The sequence below is a fragment of the Mytilus californianus genome, unplaced genomic scaffold (genome assembly GCF_021869535.1).
Source record: "Mytilus californianus isolate M0D057914Y unplaced genomic scaffold, xbMytCali1.0.p SCAF_6, whole genome shotgun sequence".
NCBI lineage: Eukaryota > Metazoa > Mollusca > Bivalvia > Mytilida > Mytilidae > Mytilus > Mytilus californianus.
In genome coordinates this window covers 25,929,026-25,949,008 of record NW_026262712.1, presented here as the reverse complement: position 1 = coordinate 25,949,008, position 19,983 = coordinate 25,929,026, and the positions used below count along the sequence as shown (strand labels likewise).

General features: G+C 30.3%; 1 protein-coding gene across 2 annotated transcripts in view; it reads left to right on the top strand.

The window, feature by feature from the left end:
* LOC127706097 (E3 ubiquitin/ISG15 ligase TRIM25-like) overlaps positions 1-19,983 on the top strand; it is a 630,321-nt gene that overhangs the window by 179,410 nt on the left and 430,928 nt on the right. The gene's annotated exons all lie outside the window — the stretch shown is intronic.

The following is a 19,983-nucleotide window of genomic DNA, read 5'->3' as shown; positions in this document are numbered from 1 at the left end:
CGCAGATTTGCTTATTAATTTGTTTGTCGAAAATTTACCCTTTTTAAATTTTAAAAATACCATTTCAAATCGTTGGAGTGTTGATATTTACATTTTCCGGTTGATCGACGCTGAAGAATTTCGAGTTTCCGGTAGAAAGTCGTAAATATAAAATGCGTTGGAAAAGGATCTTTATAAAATAATGATTAAGTTTTTGATCATTTATTAATAAATAAATTACCTCTTTAATAGTGAAAAAACATATTTTCATAAATCAATCCCCAAATAATATTTCAACATCTGACAGTCTTCGGATCGTAGTTGCGCAAGTTTTATGCGCGGTGGTATTCAAATGACTTACCTTAAGTTTTAAATAATACAAGCATTCAACTTTAATACTAAGTATTCAATCTATGCATGCGTAATAACTAAAAAAAGCTGAAATATAAAAAAAAAAGCAATTTCAGGGTTGTAATTTGACACAATCATACTTGCTACATAAAACAAAATCATAATATGATTACTAACAACAAATGTGACAAATTCTCATTGTAATGGGTATGCTTTCTTAAATTTGAATTTTACATGACTTTCAGTGATAAAAATAAAACCGCTAGTTCATAGTCCTATTACTTTCTTTGTTACAATCTCCAATTTCAAGCTATAATGACTTGTTTGTCGTAAGTTCAAATAAATTTGCAGTCCTTTCATGCATTACTAGAAATATTGTGTTCGATATCAAATATTACGGATTTTTATAATACAGACTAAATTAGAAAAATGTCATAATATTATGGGAATCACTAAGTGTCCCGACTTTTTGATAGGCATCTCAATCTGAAGTCTGCTAAAATATATCTTAGTAACACAACTAATCACTTTTTATCTTAGAAAATTGCTATGCTATAAATATTTCTATTTCATCTTTCCTACTAACCTAGGGGTTTTAAACGATTTCAGGAATGCGTTCATCGTCACTGTTTTGATTCAACTGATAATTTCCTTTAAATGACCAGGATGACTAGATCGATTATAAAAAAAAAAAAAAAAAAAACCAGCCGTTACATGTAATGGCGTAATAAAAGGACTTTTAACTCTCACGAAACATTTAAGGGTCACATATCTTACATATCTTGTTTGACTACTTGACTAGTTTGCAGCAATATACTAGTATCAACACAGTATATCAGCCATATGATCAATTCACAATATGTACCCACGATTGTAGGCAAAACAAATTAGGTGTTTTAATAAGTAATTTGACATTATTCAGTTAATTATGTTGTGTCCTTGTATCGTTATAATGTGTGAATAACAAATAATACATAAAGCTAAAATTAACCCTCAACTATATTCTAAAAAATATAATGCATAATAATTTGTCATACCGTTCATTTTCTGGCATTTACACTATTTAAAGAACTGCATGGGTCGAAAGTTCAGTATATTATGACAGGCTATTATGACTTTGGCACAACTGATAGTGTATTTTTTTTAACAAAATGGTAGATTGAATAACCCCATGAACACTGTTTTTCAGCTGTTAGTGGAAAGCTTCTGTTTGCAAGTACCAAATCTCAATCTATTATGGAAGTTGATGTTGATACACTCAATGTGACTGTACTTGTTGGTCATGGAGGAAGTCGTGTGTTTTCTTTGGACTACGATTATGAAAACAGATACGTTTATTTTCCAAGAATTGATTTGAGTGACATTGTGCAGTAAGTCTACTTCAACACATGTATAGAATACCTCACAAAGTTATAAAGAATTAAATGAGATAACAACATTGCAGGTCTTGCATGTCGCCATAAATAAAGGACATGTCCAAAATGCGAATTGAAAACAACAAAGCAGACGAGCTTTGGGAATCTGTTAGTATTTAAATACGAGATTTGTCTGTATTTAATATGGTAAATAGATATAGTAAAGTGTTTTTTTTTTTTTATTTACAGTAACTTTAAGACTGAAGAGTAGATTTGAATAACTCAGTCCGTTGATAAAAGTGCAAAATGTGCTAACGAAAATTGACTTTTCGTAAATTATATACCATGTAGACGGGGGGAAAGCATTATCATTTAATCTTGCAAGAAAATATAAAGTTTTATTCGCATAACATTGACATACTTTTTCCTAAATTGAAAACCATTTATTTATGTTCATGATATTTTACTAATCTTATTCAAAAATGTTAGTAAAATATATTGTACATTATGAGTGTTTTTACTTTGCTCACATTTTCAGTATTCATTTTTTCAATTGAAAATATGACAAAATGATAACCTACAGTGCTTAGCTTTGAAGCATTTTCCTGTGAAACAATTAAACATAACATTTTGAAAATGATGCAGTTGGAATATAATCTTATTTTTAATTTCTAAATTTTTTTTGATTTTTTTTTTGATTTTTCCGTTTACTTAAAGGAAAGCTCAATATGTTACACTGATGAACATACTATATTCCTCTTTTTGTGGTAAAATAAAAAAAAAGTATATTCTAGATATTTTCCGTATGCTATTGAACAACAAAATCAAAAGTGGTTTTACAAAGTATTTTTTTAAAGACATAACTGATAACTTTACACAACAATCATAATTTACCAAAATGATGTGTACTATAATTAAAAGTGTGTCATTTTTTTTTTGTCATCACCCCTTATGTATGTGAAATTGACATGCATATGGCTATAATAACTGTACACTACATTGTGTTAAAATGGAGATATAGAGAATACCTGAACTAAATGTTCGAGAAGCCTAAATTGCAAACGCTTTTTTTGTCCAAGAAAATGTACCATCTTGTTCTTTATGCATTATAATCTGCTTTCATTGTCCGTAGTTACATCAGAAAAATGTAAAACATATAATAACAAAATCACAACAGCACAATAGCGCAAATGATCGTAGAAAACATGTGAACTGACATGTATATAGATTAAGGAAGATGTTGCATGAGTGCCAATGAGACAACTCTCTCATCCAGGTCACCATTTGTAAAAATAAACCAATATAGGTAAAAGAACGGTCTTCCTCATACATGATTGAAAATTGCAGGTCCCCGTCATGGAGTCATAAAACAACTAATGCGTGGCTTCGTTGTTTTCTAATATGTAGATTTTTATAATTTCAAACATTAGTAGCAAGTGTGTCTTCTGTTGAAATTAAGTGATAGGAATGGTGTTATAAGTACCTTTAACTGTTTCTTACGTTTGTCATCCTTAGCATTTCTCGTACTTAGTGGGTGTCAACGTGTCTGGTTTTGATAGGTTATGAAGTTAATGATATTTCTTTAATTTGTTTTAATATTTTTTTAACACCTTTATGCGTATCTTCTCAATCGATAAATGATAATGTTTCTTTTATTTATTGTAAAAAGATTTAAAAGTACCTTTAGGTGCACATAAGAGCACACTGGTTCTGAAGTACTTTAATATTCACTTCTTCTTTTTTTGTAATAGACAAAATATGCCCTTCTTTTTTAATTGCATGCATATTTTTGTTATTTATAATATCGATTTTTGTAGGAATTTATATGTTACAAATATATCTATATTTAATTCTTTATGTTATTTCTGACCGTGCCCCAATAAGTAATATTTGAATATTTAGAAAATAATACATTTTCAACGCGAGTGCACCATATGTTCGATTAATGATTTGCAATCAACACTTGATTTTACTCAGGGGTTTTTATGTCAGCTTTTATGTAATGCTTATGTTATTTATGTATATGACATATTTTGACCGTTATAGACTTTAGTAGGAATTAATATGTTATACATATGTATTTCTTTGTTTGTGTTATTTCTTACCGTGCCCTCACAAGTGATTTAACTTTCTGTTTAGTTGAATTCAACCTTTGATAATGACAAATATTTCTCTCAATGAAGGCTTAGTCTGGTCATGTCGATATTAATTGATAAAGCTGTCTTATTTGATTTTACAGAATTAACAAAAGAACTGATGTACAATATTTATGACAATTAATTGCATGTAATTCTGTTTATTATTTGAAGTACTTTATTATTCACGAAATTTGAAATCAATAGAACAGAGAACACAAGGGTGTTTAAAAAGTTTCTAATTTGTAATTACGTCACGTATTATTAGAATATAATAAATAAACAGAAAAGGAGGAGGTCGAAGTCGCAAATACCACTAATACTCGTAAAAAACAGATAATACCATAGCCCAAAAGAACAACTAACAAGTTCTACACAGATAATTCAGATTACATTACAGGTACATGTATTCAACTAAAACCGGAGAGGAACTCAGATGCATTTTCTTGACACTCATGGCAAGCAATGTGGGTTTTTTTGTAATCTGTTGCATTCGATCATATCTTAATAGAGAAATATAGGATGGATTGTAGCTAAAGAAAATGTCGTGATTATCTGTTACAATGATTTTCAATTATAGTTACCATGTAGTACAAATGTATCGTGTGGATATATTTCTTTATACAAACATTAAACATTTCTATATCTATTTAATATCGAAAAACATTTTTTGTCCCTTTTTATATTTGTGGAACATGAAGGTTTCTAAATGTCATTCAATTTAATTTTTTTTTCAAAATAGGGGGAAAAAAACCGCTCATATCTTTATTTAGGCAAACCCCTGGATAAATATTTGCCGTAACTATAAACTGTCGATTTTGGTTGCAAATAACGGTATATATATTTTAAGGAACAAATATTATCCTGTAAAATTTCTTTTCGTATGCAACATTAGTTAAAGCCCAATTTCATGGAGTATTGAAGGTGTCTTGATTTTGTGATGAAAATCATAATTCAGTGAGGTATGATTTAATGAACAACAAAACATAATTTTTAATCAGTATCGTTAGTGCCTTACAGTAATTTTTAATTTTTATATTTCCATATCCCTCTCAGAACATAGCATTGCAACATGTTGTGAGTACAACGGCTGTTCCAACAGGTATATCTGTTGATCCCGCGAATGATCATGTCTACTGGGTTAATGATGATGGTGGTCACAAACTTTCAAGGTGCAAATCAGACGGAACAAACGTAGTTGTTTTATTCACAACTATAAGTCATACTGTAATGCTACGACTAGATGTTCTAAACAGGTACAATATATTGATAGATTTGTAAAATGTTCGTGCGTATATCTATCTATTGCAGATTTATTGTCAACAGTTATTAAATTACGACCTTTTATTTGCAAACATTACTGTCCAACCGATTGAGAAATAATAGTTTTTCATTTTTTGATTACATGAGTTCAGACTCGTTTAATTTTTTAGCTCGAATGCATTTGCTAAATGAATAGCGTTTTGCGTAGTGTATAATTAAGCTCATCATAGATACCAGGATTAAATTTGTTGTGGTCTATCGTCTGTTTCTCTCTGCATGTCTTTTGTACTTAGTGTTAGTTTTTTTTTTTACTTTTCTTGTTTTTTACTGGTTCATTAATATAAATTTAAAATACAACAACTTCCCTTTTTCGCGGCCACAACGTTTTATCACTAGTAATCAAAACAGCATGAATATCATCCAAACTACTTAATTCAAATCAGCTACTAGATTCATTTTCCGGAAATCCGTATTTTGTTCCCCGTTAATTAGAATACTTTAAAATATAATTAATGTTTAACGTTGAGTGCACCATATGTTCGATTCATGATATGCCATCAACACTTGATTTTACTCATATGTGTTCATGTTGATGATAGCAAAGCCTTATCAACTACTGTTGGGTGCAGACCAATCATTACATAACGTAAACGCACGTTTACGCCGCATGTACATATTTCGTTAGTTAACATCAATGTTCGCGTTTACTATAATTACGTTAACGAGGTCAAAATTGAAATTTACCCGAGGAAACGCGCGTTTAGTCAGTAGTAAACTTGTTTTGTTTACTACAGATTTCACAAGTGTATTTTCACGTGCACTTTGAAAGTAAACGCGCTTTTACTTCTCGCGTTAATTGATTGTGTTAAGTATGGAATAAACGTCGTTTACATTTGTACATTTAATTTATTTTATTTAGACGACTTTTATCTGTATATTTTACGTATATGTGTTTAAAACCAAGACAATTCAAAAACATTTTTAATTCTAAATATATACTCATAATATTTGCAAAAAATCAGTTCCAATATGTTTAAGTAGCAGATTGTCTATATTTTCTTTTCAAAAGTTACATGTACACATATCGACTCACACAAATATTTTTACCAAAGACATATAATACGAATGTCTCTGTTTCCACTTTGACGGAAACGTCGTTAAAATGCATATAAACTCTTTCTAGGAACTTGAGCATTATCTGATCGTGCAAAACTCAGCTCTAACTTCAGTAATGATTTTGCCAGTTTTAGCAGTTAATTTGAGACATTTTAAGCAGACAAGCCACTTTACTTAGTAATTGGTAGACCAGACTTATGTCTGTTTTTTTTTTCCTGCAGACCTATTGACAAGTCTGCTCCTGACCAGACCTATGGACAAATTACTATACTCGTTATACCCTGTATATATATTGTACACATTAAAACATTTTCTTTTTTCATTTCATATTCTTATACACATTAAATAACGGCTATAAAATTACACACTTCTGATCAACAAATATACATGTAGCTATCATAAAACAAAGGATTTGTTTTTTTAGAAGGCGGATAGAAAGGTTATCTAACGCATCGGAAATATATTTTTATATGATGAAATATAAACATTATGGTTTACGTTGCTTCGTTCTTCATTCTTAACAGTTTCTTTCCAATACATGTATAGCTCTGCATTTTTCTGTTTGTCTTTTTCTTTTTTAGCCATTGCATTGTGAGTTTATTTTTGATCTAAGAATTTGACTGTCCCTCCAAAATTCTTCATCAAATTTCCTAAATGTTTGTCACTTATTAAAACACAAAATGGATGCAACATTTATTTATCTATGTGCTGTCAGGCTTTGAAACTTTTCATATTACAGGATACGGTGACAATCTGCGTTAACGCGCGGTTACTACCAACAGCTAACGTGCGTTTGCTATTGACGAAAATAGAAGACGCACCTTTATTCACGTTAACGCGGAGTTAGACGCGAAAGTAAACGCCCGTTTACTGTTTATGTCTACTGAAATTTCGAAGTTAACGCACAGTTAACTCGGCGTTTACATGAAGTGCACGCGATTAAACGCCGCCCTTCCACATGTAATGCTTGATCTGCATCCAACTGTAGTTTTACTTCTTTTTCTTTATTGCACGTTACGTTACTGAAATAAATAGTTTTATATGGCCGTGTCTTGGACGACAATATCTTTGTTACATTTTGTTTAATAGTTATCTAATAATATATTCGCTATAGGTAAAGCACAGAAGTAATGAAAATGTGTGTCGCACTGGAACGTCCAAAAGTAAAAAGAAATAACATACTTTTACATTTTTAACCTAACTGTTCATGCTATGTTAAGGCAAAATACTGTATATATACGAAATTGTTTACATATGTCATGTAAATGCATGCTAATTCCAAAGACGATTTTTTAATGGCAAAACACATTTCTAAGATACACACTGAAACATTTGACTTTAAATAAAATTCTTGTCATTAATTCAATAAGTTATTTGGTCACAACTCTTTGTCAGCAGACATTAGGCAGAAATTAGCCAACTTGTGCTGAGAAAGCATACATGTACATTTACCCTTTGGAGCCAAGCAATAGCTGTACACACTAGATCTTACTTTGTATTTTTGGATGCTGTTAGTTCCTTGTGAAGGCTGTGTTGATATGATTTCGATCATTTGAATGACAAGTTAATTTGTTTTTAAAAGTTGTAAGTGCAGAGTGATTTGAAGATATTGAGATCTGACAAAGGCGCAAATTATGTCCGAGTTAAACTATTATTTCATAGACGTGACAAAAATTAAAATCACAAAAATACTGAACTCCGAGGAAAATTCAAAACGTAAATTCCCTTATCAAATGGCAAAATCAAAAAATAAAACACATCAAACGAATGGATAACAACTGTCATGTTCCTGACTTGGTAAGGCATTTTCTTATGTAGAAAATGGTGAATTAAACCTGGTTTTATAGCTAGCTAAACCTATCACTTGTATGACAGTCATATCAAATTCCATTATATTGACAACGATGCGTCAACAAAACAAACATACATATAAGGTAAATATGTCAAAAATAGGGGTACAGCAGTCAACATTGTGTTTTAATCTTAATCACTAACAAACAAATATGTAACAAAGATGCAAAAAATGGCAAAAAGACTAAGAATATGAATAAAAATTAAAGACAAAAATACACAAATTACACGACTGAAATTAACCATAAAATTTTATTTTTAATGCACCCACCTAACATACGGCTAAATCATATATCATTCGAAAGCACAACATCTGTACTTTCTTTTTTGCCCGGTCGTCAACAATTCGTATGGTGCAGTTTCCGTCAAATCACAACGAAAGGTCAAGGACATACAACTTCTAATTTTACAAGATGTCGGCATTTATGCATATTCTGTCTTCTGAATAATAATATTTTGTATGGACATATAGATTTCTGTTAGAACAGATGTTAATAGTAACTTATCAAGAGCACTTTGGAATATTAATGTCGGATTTTTAATGCATAGCGCCGTTTTCCAGAAATTCTATTGACAATGACAAAAATGCATGAAAACCAAAATTTTTGTCTGTGATTCAACTGTTATTCATCATAAAACCAAATAACAAACTTGATTTAGTGCAAAGGATGTTTTTGACATAATTTGATTACTGCAATTACGCTTCTTTTTAATAAAACAGCCAATTATAACAACCATGTAGTTGCCAAAAATTACGCCATCTGCAAAAAGATAGCTTTTTAGCTGTTCTTTGTTAAAACAATTTGTATGTAGTCGATATCAGGTTGAAAAACACTAATCTTAAAAGTGCAAATATGTCAAAGGACAGAATACACAGGTCATTCATGCTTTTAGGGGAAAGTTTTGGAGTGAAACTTTGATACTTCAATATTTCAATATTCATACGTTTCCTTGGTTGCTTATACTGCATCTTGCATTGACTTAGGAGGTGAAAAATTACTATAAGCTAGCCACTGAAATGTTCTTTATGCCTGGTCAAGGTATTTAATCTTATCAAACTACGTTATTCTTGTAAATAAATTGAGACTTTCGCAATTATATTTCCTTACATTAATTTTGAGATGGAAATTCTAGCAATTCGCAATAACAGTACATACACTCCCTGAATAGTTTACATATACATAAATTATAATATAAAGATGATTGATGAATTGTTGTTGTTTGACGCAATTTTCGGTTCAGCACATTTAGCTACTAAAGTATTTAGCGGCGATCAGGTTTTATTGGTTTAGGCCCACGAAGTACCAAAGGAACCACCGATCATCGGCAGGAAAACTGGCAATCCCCATCAACAAAACATAAGTTATAGTTATTAGTATCAAGAACGAAATTACTGTGTATGTGTCACTACAAAAATCTACCAATCAGCATCAATTACCTTTTGTAAAAGTATGCAACCTCTTACAAATCAAAGCAGGTTTGATATTGATTTTTACTTCAGCTAATGTTACAAGTAATGTTGCGTAATAGAAACAGAAATGTAAATGCATTTGAACCACTTTTGTTTCAAATTTAATTGGCCATGATTTTGCATTACAATTTTAAATTAGATGTGCCACACAATATTTTAAGGCATTAAGAAAAAATAGCACTATTCTAGTAGATCATCTGTTAAGCATTGGTTGGACATTGGCATATTAACCTAGAGATAGTACATGTACATTAAGAATAAATATGGTTAAAATGAAGTTATTTTATTCTGAAATATCAATACAATTGGGAGAAATGATAATTGTGGTTGAATTTATCCAGTTGCAGTTGTTATCCTATACTTCGTTTCTATGTATGTTGCATTGTCGTTTCTTTGTTTTTTTTTTGTCGCACTTCAGTGTTTCTGTTGTTTCTTTGTTTTCCTCTTATTGCTGATGTGTGTTTCCCTCGGTTTTAGTTTGTAACCCGGATTTGTTTTCTCTCAATCGATTTATGACTTTTGAACAGCAGTATACTACGGTTGCCTTTATTTATCCAGTTTTTACTTGGGTTTATGTCGTCTAATCTTAAATTATGTTTTTGGACATCTATTGTGTACTGAGCCCTCTGTTGTTGATCTGAGAGAGACTTTTGGTGCTTTTCTCACTTTATTTTCATATTTTTGCGTTCGGGTTTCAATTGGTGCGAATATCTCACAACAATAATAGGTGATTTATAAGTTCATAAAAAAAAATGTTATGTATAAGTGTAAAAAACATGGGTTAAAACAATCTGACTAAAATTCAGATCGTTCACGACTCGCCTGCTCATTTATTGTATGAGAATAACGAAATTAGAGATCTACATTTTAATAAGATTGGGTTTAACTTCATGAGATTGCTTGACATCAGGTATGTTCTGGTAAATTTTAAGAGATAACTATTTTTAACTCTATTTGAATATGTCTATTATGAAACAAATTCCTTCACGTATAACCTCCATATGTGTATTTTGAACTTCCTTAATTCTACCAAGCAATGTTGGAGGAATATTGTTCATTACAATTTTTTGTTATCCAATCGTTTTATGTGTTTCAGCTTTTGGTTTTGTCATTCGATAAGAGACTTTTCGTTTTGAATTTTGACTTGGAGTTCGGTAATTTTTGTTGTTTTACTTTTTATATTTTGCATCGATATCTGAATTTTAAGTTATGTTGTCTTTGTTTCGCTCAGCTTTGAACCTTATGGTTTTCTTTTCTTTGGTTGAAAGAAGGAATAAAATGAAACTATAGTCGCAGAAAAACAGATGACAGCATGACAAAGGCGAAAAAGTAGGACAGACACACAAAACTTCTAAAAATACTATACCGAAATGTGCGAACACTACATAAACCAGTATGGTGATTACAGTTGCTCAGGAAGGGTATTTGGTTTTAATTAATCTGAATAATTAATTTTCAGTCAAATTTAATAAAATAACTAGTAAAGTATATAATAATAGTCTAACATTAAAAGGAATTCGCCGGATTTGATATTAAAAAGCGCATGGTACAAACAGTTTGCATTCGAACATTGAACGAGAATAAACTTAGTTACATGTCTTTCCAAATCGGAAAACTATTTTTTTTACCAATTATACATTTTTTTGTTCATAAAAGTTCTTCCGTTACCCTTTCTTTTAGATATGGTTGATGATTATTTGCCGATATTGTCAATATTATCCAGCCAATAAAATCAAAATGATCCCCATTTACAGATGTATTTTTAAGGGCAACTGCAAAAGCGTCATAAGAAGGCTGCATTTTGACCAATATCATATTAGTTGCAGTTTAAAATGATGAAAAAAATTCCCTCGGCCTATAAACGATAAATCTATTGTATTTTTGACATACAAATATTCAAACTTCAGAAAATATTTAGATTTTATTGCAATTTTATGATTTTTGGAAGTTTTTTTTATAAATGCAATTTTCTGTAAATAAAGCGCAATCAACATTTACGTTTGCATTTGATTTGGAATTATGGTAATTTGTTTTTTAAGGTTTAGATCATTTTTAGAAAAAAAAATCCATACAAGTACAAGAAAATGGCATTTTGTATAATTGTGGCAAAATTTAGGAATGTTCAATTTTAACCTTTGACCTTGATTTGACAAAAATTACACCGTACGAAATATTGACGACCGGGCAATCAGAAAGTACAGGTATTAAGCTTTCGAATGATATATAATATAGCCGTATGTTAGGAGGATGCATTAAAGTCATTAACTAGGCGTCTTTTTGAAAAATGCCACTCGCCTAAATACCCAGTATAATCTTGAAATGTGGGTTTTTGATCCCAAATAAACAATAGTGAATTAGCTGTTCCATTCCCTGCTAACATTAATCTACTTATTGTATGCAGTTTCTTAGAGTTAAGATAATAGTTTCACAAACAGAAATAAGGGAATTTGGCTTTTTAATGATTATATGTCAGAGCTTTCGCACCCGAACTTAGTGTTACCGATCATTGATCAACATACGGTAGTGATGATTATGTTACTCGATCTTCACAATTATGCCATGATGTATCTGTCCTTGTTATATGTTTAAACAGTTGCAAATTCACTCTCAAATTATTCTTAATGTTTATTGACAAAGAGTTTTTGAAATATGTCGTTAGCCTTTCATTTCCAGTCAAAATGCTACAGTTAACAATATCAATAGTATATGGAAACAAACGAGGGAACATTTAAACACACTTGTTACTGTAAAAACCTTTTTTCTTCAAACTCGTATAAATTCTTTGGTTTCACATGAATATCGAGAACATAATGAAATATAGAAATACTTACTGATCTATATTCACCAAATATGTACCTTGTATGATTTCGTAATTGTTTATTTGTTTCCTATACTTTAATATCTTTAAACGTTTTTTTTTTGGGGGGGGGGGGGGTTTTGCTTACACATATTAAAGGTTGAGGTATTGCCGACGTAAGTGTTTTGTTTCAATTTGAAAAAAAACCAATTTTATCAAGCCCAACTGACTGTAAGTAATCATCGAAAGGCCCATATATTAAAAACACTTCAATATTTATAAAAGTTATCTTATTACGACGTTATTAAGTTAAACCATACACACACATTATTTATAGTTCTCTTATATATTTCCGGATATTATAATACAGATATATTTTTAAATAAAACTATTTATTTAAAATGCTTTAAAACGTAAATACCAATGTAACATTTGGAAAAACAAGTTGTTCCATGACTACTCTGAACGACCTTATCAATATTAAGTTGTGTAATCAAACCTGTGTTTTATATTAATTATGTGCTTTTATGACTCTTAATTTAATTGGGAATTCTACTCTCTACAGTTTACAGGACTTTGTCACACTGAATATTTTGACATGAATAACTAGTCTTTCGTAAATTGAATAAAGCACAACTGCTGTATTCCCATGTTAAGGCTCATCTTACTATGACAATGAGACATAACTTAGAGCCTTAAAATACTCCAAAATGTTCATTGAAAATTATTTCAGTTCGGCAATATTAGCATAACTTGAGTTTTTTCTACAATATAAACTACAACCGATACTATGTATTTATTGAACAAAGTTCTTTCAAAGCAACAAAATCCAGCAAAAATGGGTTTATATTCTGGTTTTGAACAAAACAACAACAAATGTATCACATGCGAACTTATTGTAATGCTGCACTCTTTGCTTACAGCCATAAATGTCGATTTTGGTTGCAAAATTTGTCGACAGACTTTTGTTAATCAAATGAGTTCAGACTCAACTCTGTGAAAAAAATTTGTATTTACAATGAGTGGTATTTTTGAGTAATCAATTTTTCAAATTTTATGACCAATCAAGTCAGTCCTTTTAGCCAAAATTTTGAAAAAATGGGGTAAACGGTACAAGAAATGATTTAACAAGAATCATGTACATCCCATATCATTTTTTCTTTTTAAATTTCTTAGATATGTATTTTTTCAAACATTTAAAAGAAAAAAAATTGAAATAAAAGCATTTCGTTCTTAAAACTGAGAAAAATCACAAATTTACAAAATTGACAGCATGGTAAATTTGGCACAAAAAAGGATCAAAATATGATAAAACTTTCTTATATTAACACCTACCTATATTTTTTAGTTAAATTTAATCAGATTGGTTCACTTCATCTTTATTTAAAGTATAAAAAAAAGTTTAATTATGGAACTGTTATTTTTTCACGATAATAGCCCAAAAATAGGTAAAAATTGCTGAAAAATGGAAAAATCATCAAAATTTGGTACTTTCAAAGGGCCATAGCAAAAAATGAAGTGCACCACTATATGATTTTTTATTCACCAACTATTTTTTACAGTCATAAAAACTCAACAATCAGGTTAATTCTAGAAATGTTTGGCACCCCAGAGGTGTTTATCATTAACCTTCACAAAGTAATAATATTCTAAGGTTTTATAAATTTCACGTAGTTATAGTTAAGAGGTCCTGTCGTTGTGGGGTTTGTTCCCAAAACTAACAAAACTTCTCACTCAAGGATATGAGGAGAATCGCATTGAAAGAACGACTGATATAAACACTACATACATACAAGTTTGACAGTCACTTCTATGAATCGGTTGACAGATACGTCCTGTAACATTTTCTCTTGTTCATTTTCTTTAAATACCAGTATAGTCGGCTTACCTAATGTTTTGTTTGTGTTTGTTTAATTCTATAGTTTGAAAATGTATTCGCATCGTTTATGTTATTATTTAATGTTATAGTGTTCTTGTTTTTTAACAGTTTATCAGAGATTGTATCCTTTAGATGTTTATCTAATATTTATTTCGACATGTATATTCATACATGATAATATTTTGTGTTTATTGCTGAAATGATGAGTGATCACACTGTACACGCTAACAAAGACTATTTTGTCAGATCTGCATGTTTATCTATATCTTGTAGGTATCTGACATTAGATATTAGCATAAATGATTGACTTTATATATGGATTTCCATTATCTTTCAGTTGGATGTATATCGGTTACTTCGAAACAGGAATATTCAAATCCAGATTTGATTTAACTAACATAAGTATGATTGTTAACTTTACATCCAACATAAAAGTACGTGCAGTCTGTATGGATATCGGTATGTGTAATGAATAAGTGTATTCTAGTTTGTTTATTGATTCAAAATGTTTTAACCATCCGACAGGCCTGCCTGTGTGCCACAACTAAATATATCTATATATGGAGGCGCGTATATTATCAACATATAACATACAACTATATTTAAACATTGATTGATCACTGCCAAGAACAAAAACTAAGATAACACTATAGATGTCCTATCAATGTATCTTCAATGTAGGTAAAAGTTAGGTAAATTAGGCACTTCACAGTTTAATGACAAATAACAAGCAATATTCAAAGTCACACAAAATAAAACGTTTGAACAACTATGTATTTCTATGTTTGTTATTTCTTGTGTTCAACGTCCTATACAACAATTTTAGTAGTATTCCCCATACCAATAATCGAATTTAGGAAAAATAAGTATAACTCAAAAAAAGATTGCAACTTTAATTGTAATATAGTACTTACTCATAAGTATATGCTATGCAATGGATAATTATTCGTATCATATTGCTTGATCATTTAAGACAATTGACTGGATCGTTTAAGTGGAATGCACTGCAGATTATGGAGAAATCTCGCTTTCCATACATACATATTACATTTGTATGTAATCATTTCCTCATAACCATTGGCAAAGTAGATAGAATGGATAGATTGCGTTTTTTTAAAAACGAATTACCTGTTGCAAGCCTCGAAGGTGAAGTAGGAAAAGATAGGTTGCTGCGTTAACATTTTACAAATATTTTATCAAAAAAGTTATGATAGTTGTGTCTTAAGTTTCTTAAATTGGAACAAGCTTAGAAAAATGAGTACATTTTTTGAGTCCGAAGTACTATCATTGATTCACCCTTTTCAGCAACGATAAAAGCCTAATATTTATTGGACCTGTTTTAGGCTGTATTAGAATTGATATAACTAAAGAGCGTTAAAATCAAATAGTAATATTTAAGGGAGCTGAAAGCTACGTTTCTTATTAATTTCTGCATTCAAAAACGGTCAATCTGAAGCGTAAAGTTGCCAATTAGAAGTCTAAAGGGTACTTACATAATAAATGGAAAAGGTGAAGGAAAATAAAAAGATTGCTTACCTTTGATTGTGCAATACCAGTTTATTGAAGAAGCGAATTGATAAAAAAACGTTTCTAACATTCACATAAATTGTCTAATATGAAATTGTAAATATGCAGACACTTTATATGCAGAAAAAGATGTTTTCAGAAATGAAAAATATGTTTTGTTAATAAAATACCAACTTTAAAACATATTGTTCAAATACAATCAAAAATTAAGTCTTAATATATAGTCAATAGTAAGTTAACATTATTTATTTATAATTATACATTCTCGGCTTCCATATATTCGGCTTTGAGCGTTCCTGATGCAGGTAAATCCAGAAAAAGCGCTTCGGACGCATGATCTTATTTAGTGTGTTGTTCTCATTTTACAGCACTGGGTCGATACCTCTGATGGTGGACTTTCAGTCCCAGAGGGTATTATCAGCTCAGTAGTCAGTACTTCGGTACTGACATGATTCATAACAAACCTTTTTTTAAAAATGTCCGTTTTTAAATTTTGAAATTAGAAAGAAACTAAGGTTTCAACTTCTTCATGCAAAGTTGATCTTAGATTGATTTGGCTATTTTTTAGGTATATTTTTTTGTCATAAAGCTCTTCAAATGATTCGGCACTTATACATTCTCGGCTTTCATATATTCGGCTTCGAGCGTTCCTGATGAAGGTAAATCCAGAAAAGTGCTTCGAACGCATGATCTCATTTAACGTATTGTTCTCATTTTTCCCCCAGATATTAACAGAAGCATGTACACGTATATATATCATTGAAAAAAAAACTTTGTAAAATATCTTTTAAACTAGCGGGTTGTAGTTCAAGTCATCTGGATAGTTATAATGGCATCTGTGAAATGCTTATTACATCAGGCATTACAGCAGCAATGCTGCAATCAACAGTAATATGTGGCAACAGTTCAAATGCTTATTTACATACACATTTCATGAGATATAGAGAAAAAAAACACCCATATATTTAGTTAATTTATATTTTAAAGCTAGCATTTATAAAGACCTATAATAACTGCATCAGATATACTTTTAAATGTCATAAATCATTAAACTACTTAACTAAAAACGGGTTAAAATGTAATTTTTTTTTTTTTTTTATTTTCTTTATTTTAGTTCTGTAGATGTCATTGTAAGAACGGGCATAAAGAACATTACCGTCATCAATTAATTCAATAGGAAAATGGACAATACAGAACGAGAACTTATATGCTTTATTGCCGACTTTCCCTCAGAAAACTGAGCTATCCAAATCAAGAAAGGTACAGTTTTTTACTATGCATGATAAATTGATTTAAAGTTCATTCACTGGGTTTAAATTTCTTCAGTATGATTGATATTAAATCTGGAATATATTGATACATTTACAAATAATTAGCTCTTTAATGAATTACCGACAGTATACAAGTCTATCACGTTACTTTGGATAATTTTTTTATGAACATTATAGCAACAAACCACATATTTCTAAAGTGTGAATTATATGCAGAAGTCATTGAAGTATATTCTGTTTCATCTTTTAAAAACTACTTAATTTTAGAATTTTAATCGGAGAGAACATAGTGATTGCACCTTACATGTACGTCTTAATTTAATGATACTCTATCACTCTAAGTATTACCATACGTTTCAATATTGTATGCCTTCGAATATATCTTAACCCCTTCGCCTCAACAAAATCACTCAAAAAAAAACAACACAAGGAGAAATAAAAAAAAATATTCATGCGATGTGAATAAAGACGAAATGAAAATGGAAAGATAAAGAACAATTGACGAGTACAGATCCCACATTTGTTCGTTCATCAAATGTTCTGCACAAAGCAGTATCGATCACCATACTATACACATGTTTACAAATTATTGATGAAGATAATAAATGCAAATGTCTGCGAATTTTAGAAAAAGAACAATTAATCACAGTAACAATATCATAAAGGTACCAGGCTGTAATATTAGTACGCCATGCGCGTTTCAAAAATACATGGCGCTTAGTCCAATACACGAAAAAGTAAACATTTTCAAAAGTTGACACCTAATGCTACTAATGCAATGTACATGCATGTCTTTGGTTGTATGAAGACTGATATAGTAATTCATGTATGTATGTAAGTCTGTTCTGTGGTCGGGTTGTTGTCTCTTTGACACATTCCCCATTTCCATTCTCAATTTTAACATTCAGTAGTCATATCTAAGAGAAAAAAAAAATAGAAATAAGAAGATAGACTAATTTCCCTCCGGTATAATTAATGGCTCAAATTCATTATATCTGACAGCTTGGACAACCTATTTGAAACATTTAAACCTTGTTGAAAAATGTTGGTATTTGACAAGAGATCCAGATTCCTTTAGGCAAACCGTATTGTTTGAAATTCCACAGTGTTTTGATATATTTTACATGTCACACAAAAAAAAAAAGAACTGGCAATGAAAGAGAAGTTTCTATGACAACTACGCCAACTAGATACCACAACAACAAAGGAATTAAAGTTACAAGCAATATTTTTCTTCTTAATGCAGTGTACGTAAATATCACACATCCATGGATCAAATACTATTTTCAGCGTTGAGAAACTATTTATAAAATATAAAATGCAAAGACCTTTATTACAGGTAGGTATGGTTTCAGGAACCGTATCGAAAAGAAAAAAAAGCTATTCATAATTTCACATTCAATTAAATAAGAATTTAATATAAGAATATCATTTATTAGCATGAATTGCTGTTTAAATGATGACATCAATATGCATCAATACTGTTGTGTCGTCTCGTGAATATATCATTATAAAAACAAAGATTTGTGCTATATTAAACATTTTAGGAATTTTCATTTAAAGGCAGATACAAATTGTATTACCCGTAAATTTTATAACCTTGAAATTGCATTAGCATAATAAAGTAGACAGACATGCAGCACACTTCACAAATAACTAATAAAAAATTAATACATCACGAAGGTTGAAAACTATATGCGATATATTTTATCAGTCCTTGAAAATAGTTTACTACACGATTTATGCGTTCAAAGTACACATGCTCTTTATCAATCAGGCCGCATTCCGATCAACAATCTTTGTATATTGCTTTACAGCTAATATTGCCTGACTACATAGTTGTCGTTTATACAATAAAATACATGTATATACAGTTTCAAACTTGTTAAAATATACCAAAAGCTCCATAAAGTCGCACGTATAGTGTTTCCTTATCAGAAAAGTTATCTTGCTTCCAAGTGTATTAAATATTTAGATTCATATCGTTTTTTTTTAGCTTTCACAATTTGACAAAATATAAAAGGCAGATAATTACACAAAAGATTCAAAATGTGAATTAAAAAATATAAGAGCTACATGAACTATGTGCAAATAAAAATAAAACAACAGTGCCTAATATGTTGAGAAATATGTTTTTTTAGAGGTTAAAAAAACTTTGTTCAATTCGTTCTCAATTCAAAAATTAAAACGCAAATGTGACCCTTAAAAAAAAGGGTGGAGGGGATTTGATACCTTGATGTTTGAAATCATGAACTTGTACCAATCTTATTCTCATTTGATTCATCTTAATTTTCCAGAATAAAAAAAAAAACTGTTCTATAATAGGGAATAAGATTGACAACGACAAAAGTAATACTCTGAGGAAAAAAGTGAGCCATGCTGAATTATATGAATTTGCTGAAAGAAAAACAAAACGGAAAACATTAACGGCATCCATTTATAATCAACGTTTTAAAGGTAAGTCCCTTATCATAAAACAAAGTAGTTCTCAGAGTACAAATTACAAATTAATGCTTCGTTGATGAAAGTAATGAAATTCACGTAAAACATATGTAATAACAGATTCCAAACCAAATTAATTGCTGCAGCATCATTTTTTTACGCCTAAATATAATGGAAAAATCACAACTATTACACACAATTATAGTATCGAACTTCGAAAAAACGACAGAAAATTCAGAGGAAACGAAAATAAAGCAACATTAAAACACAGATACTGTAGAGAATATTTCTTTTTTTAAACAAAGTCATCGTCAAAATTCTTCGACGTAGATGCATAGCAAACTAACGCACTAGAAACAGCCGTCTTAACCAATATTATTCAAAACCTGCCAACTCCTCATCATATAATGAAGCTTTATCATTTTCTTCTTGTTAGTTTCAGCAACAACCTAAACCACATCACTTCTTCAATCAATATATAATATCGACGTAGTGGCATTTAAGTCTGTTTTTCCTGTTGCCTAGTTGTCGAATACTTCTTCATTA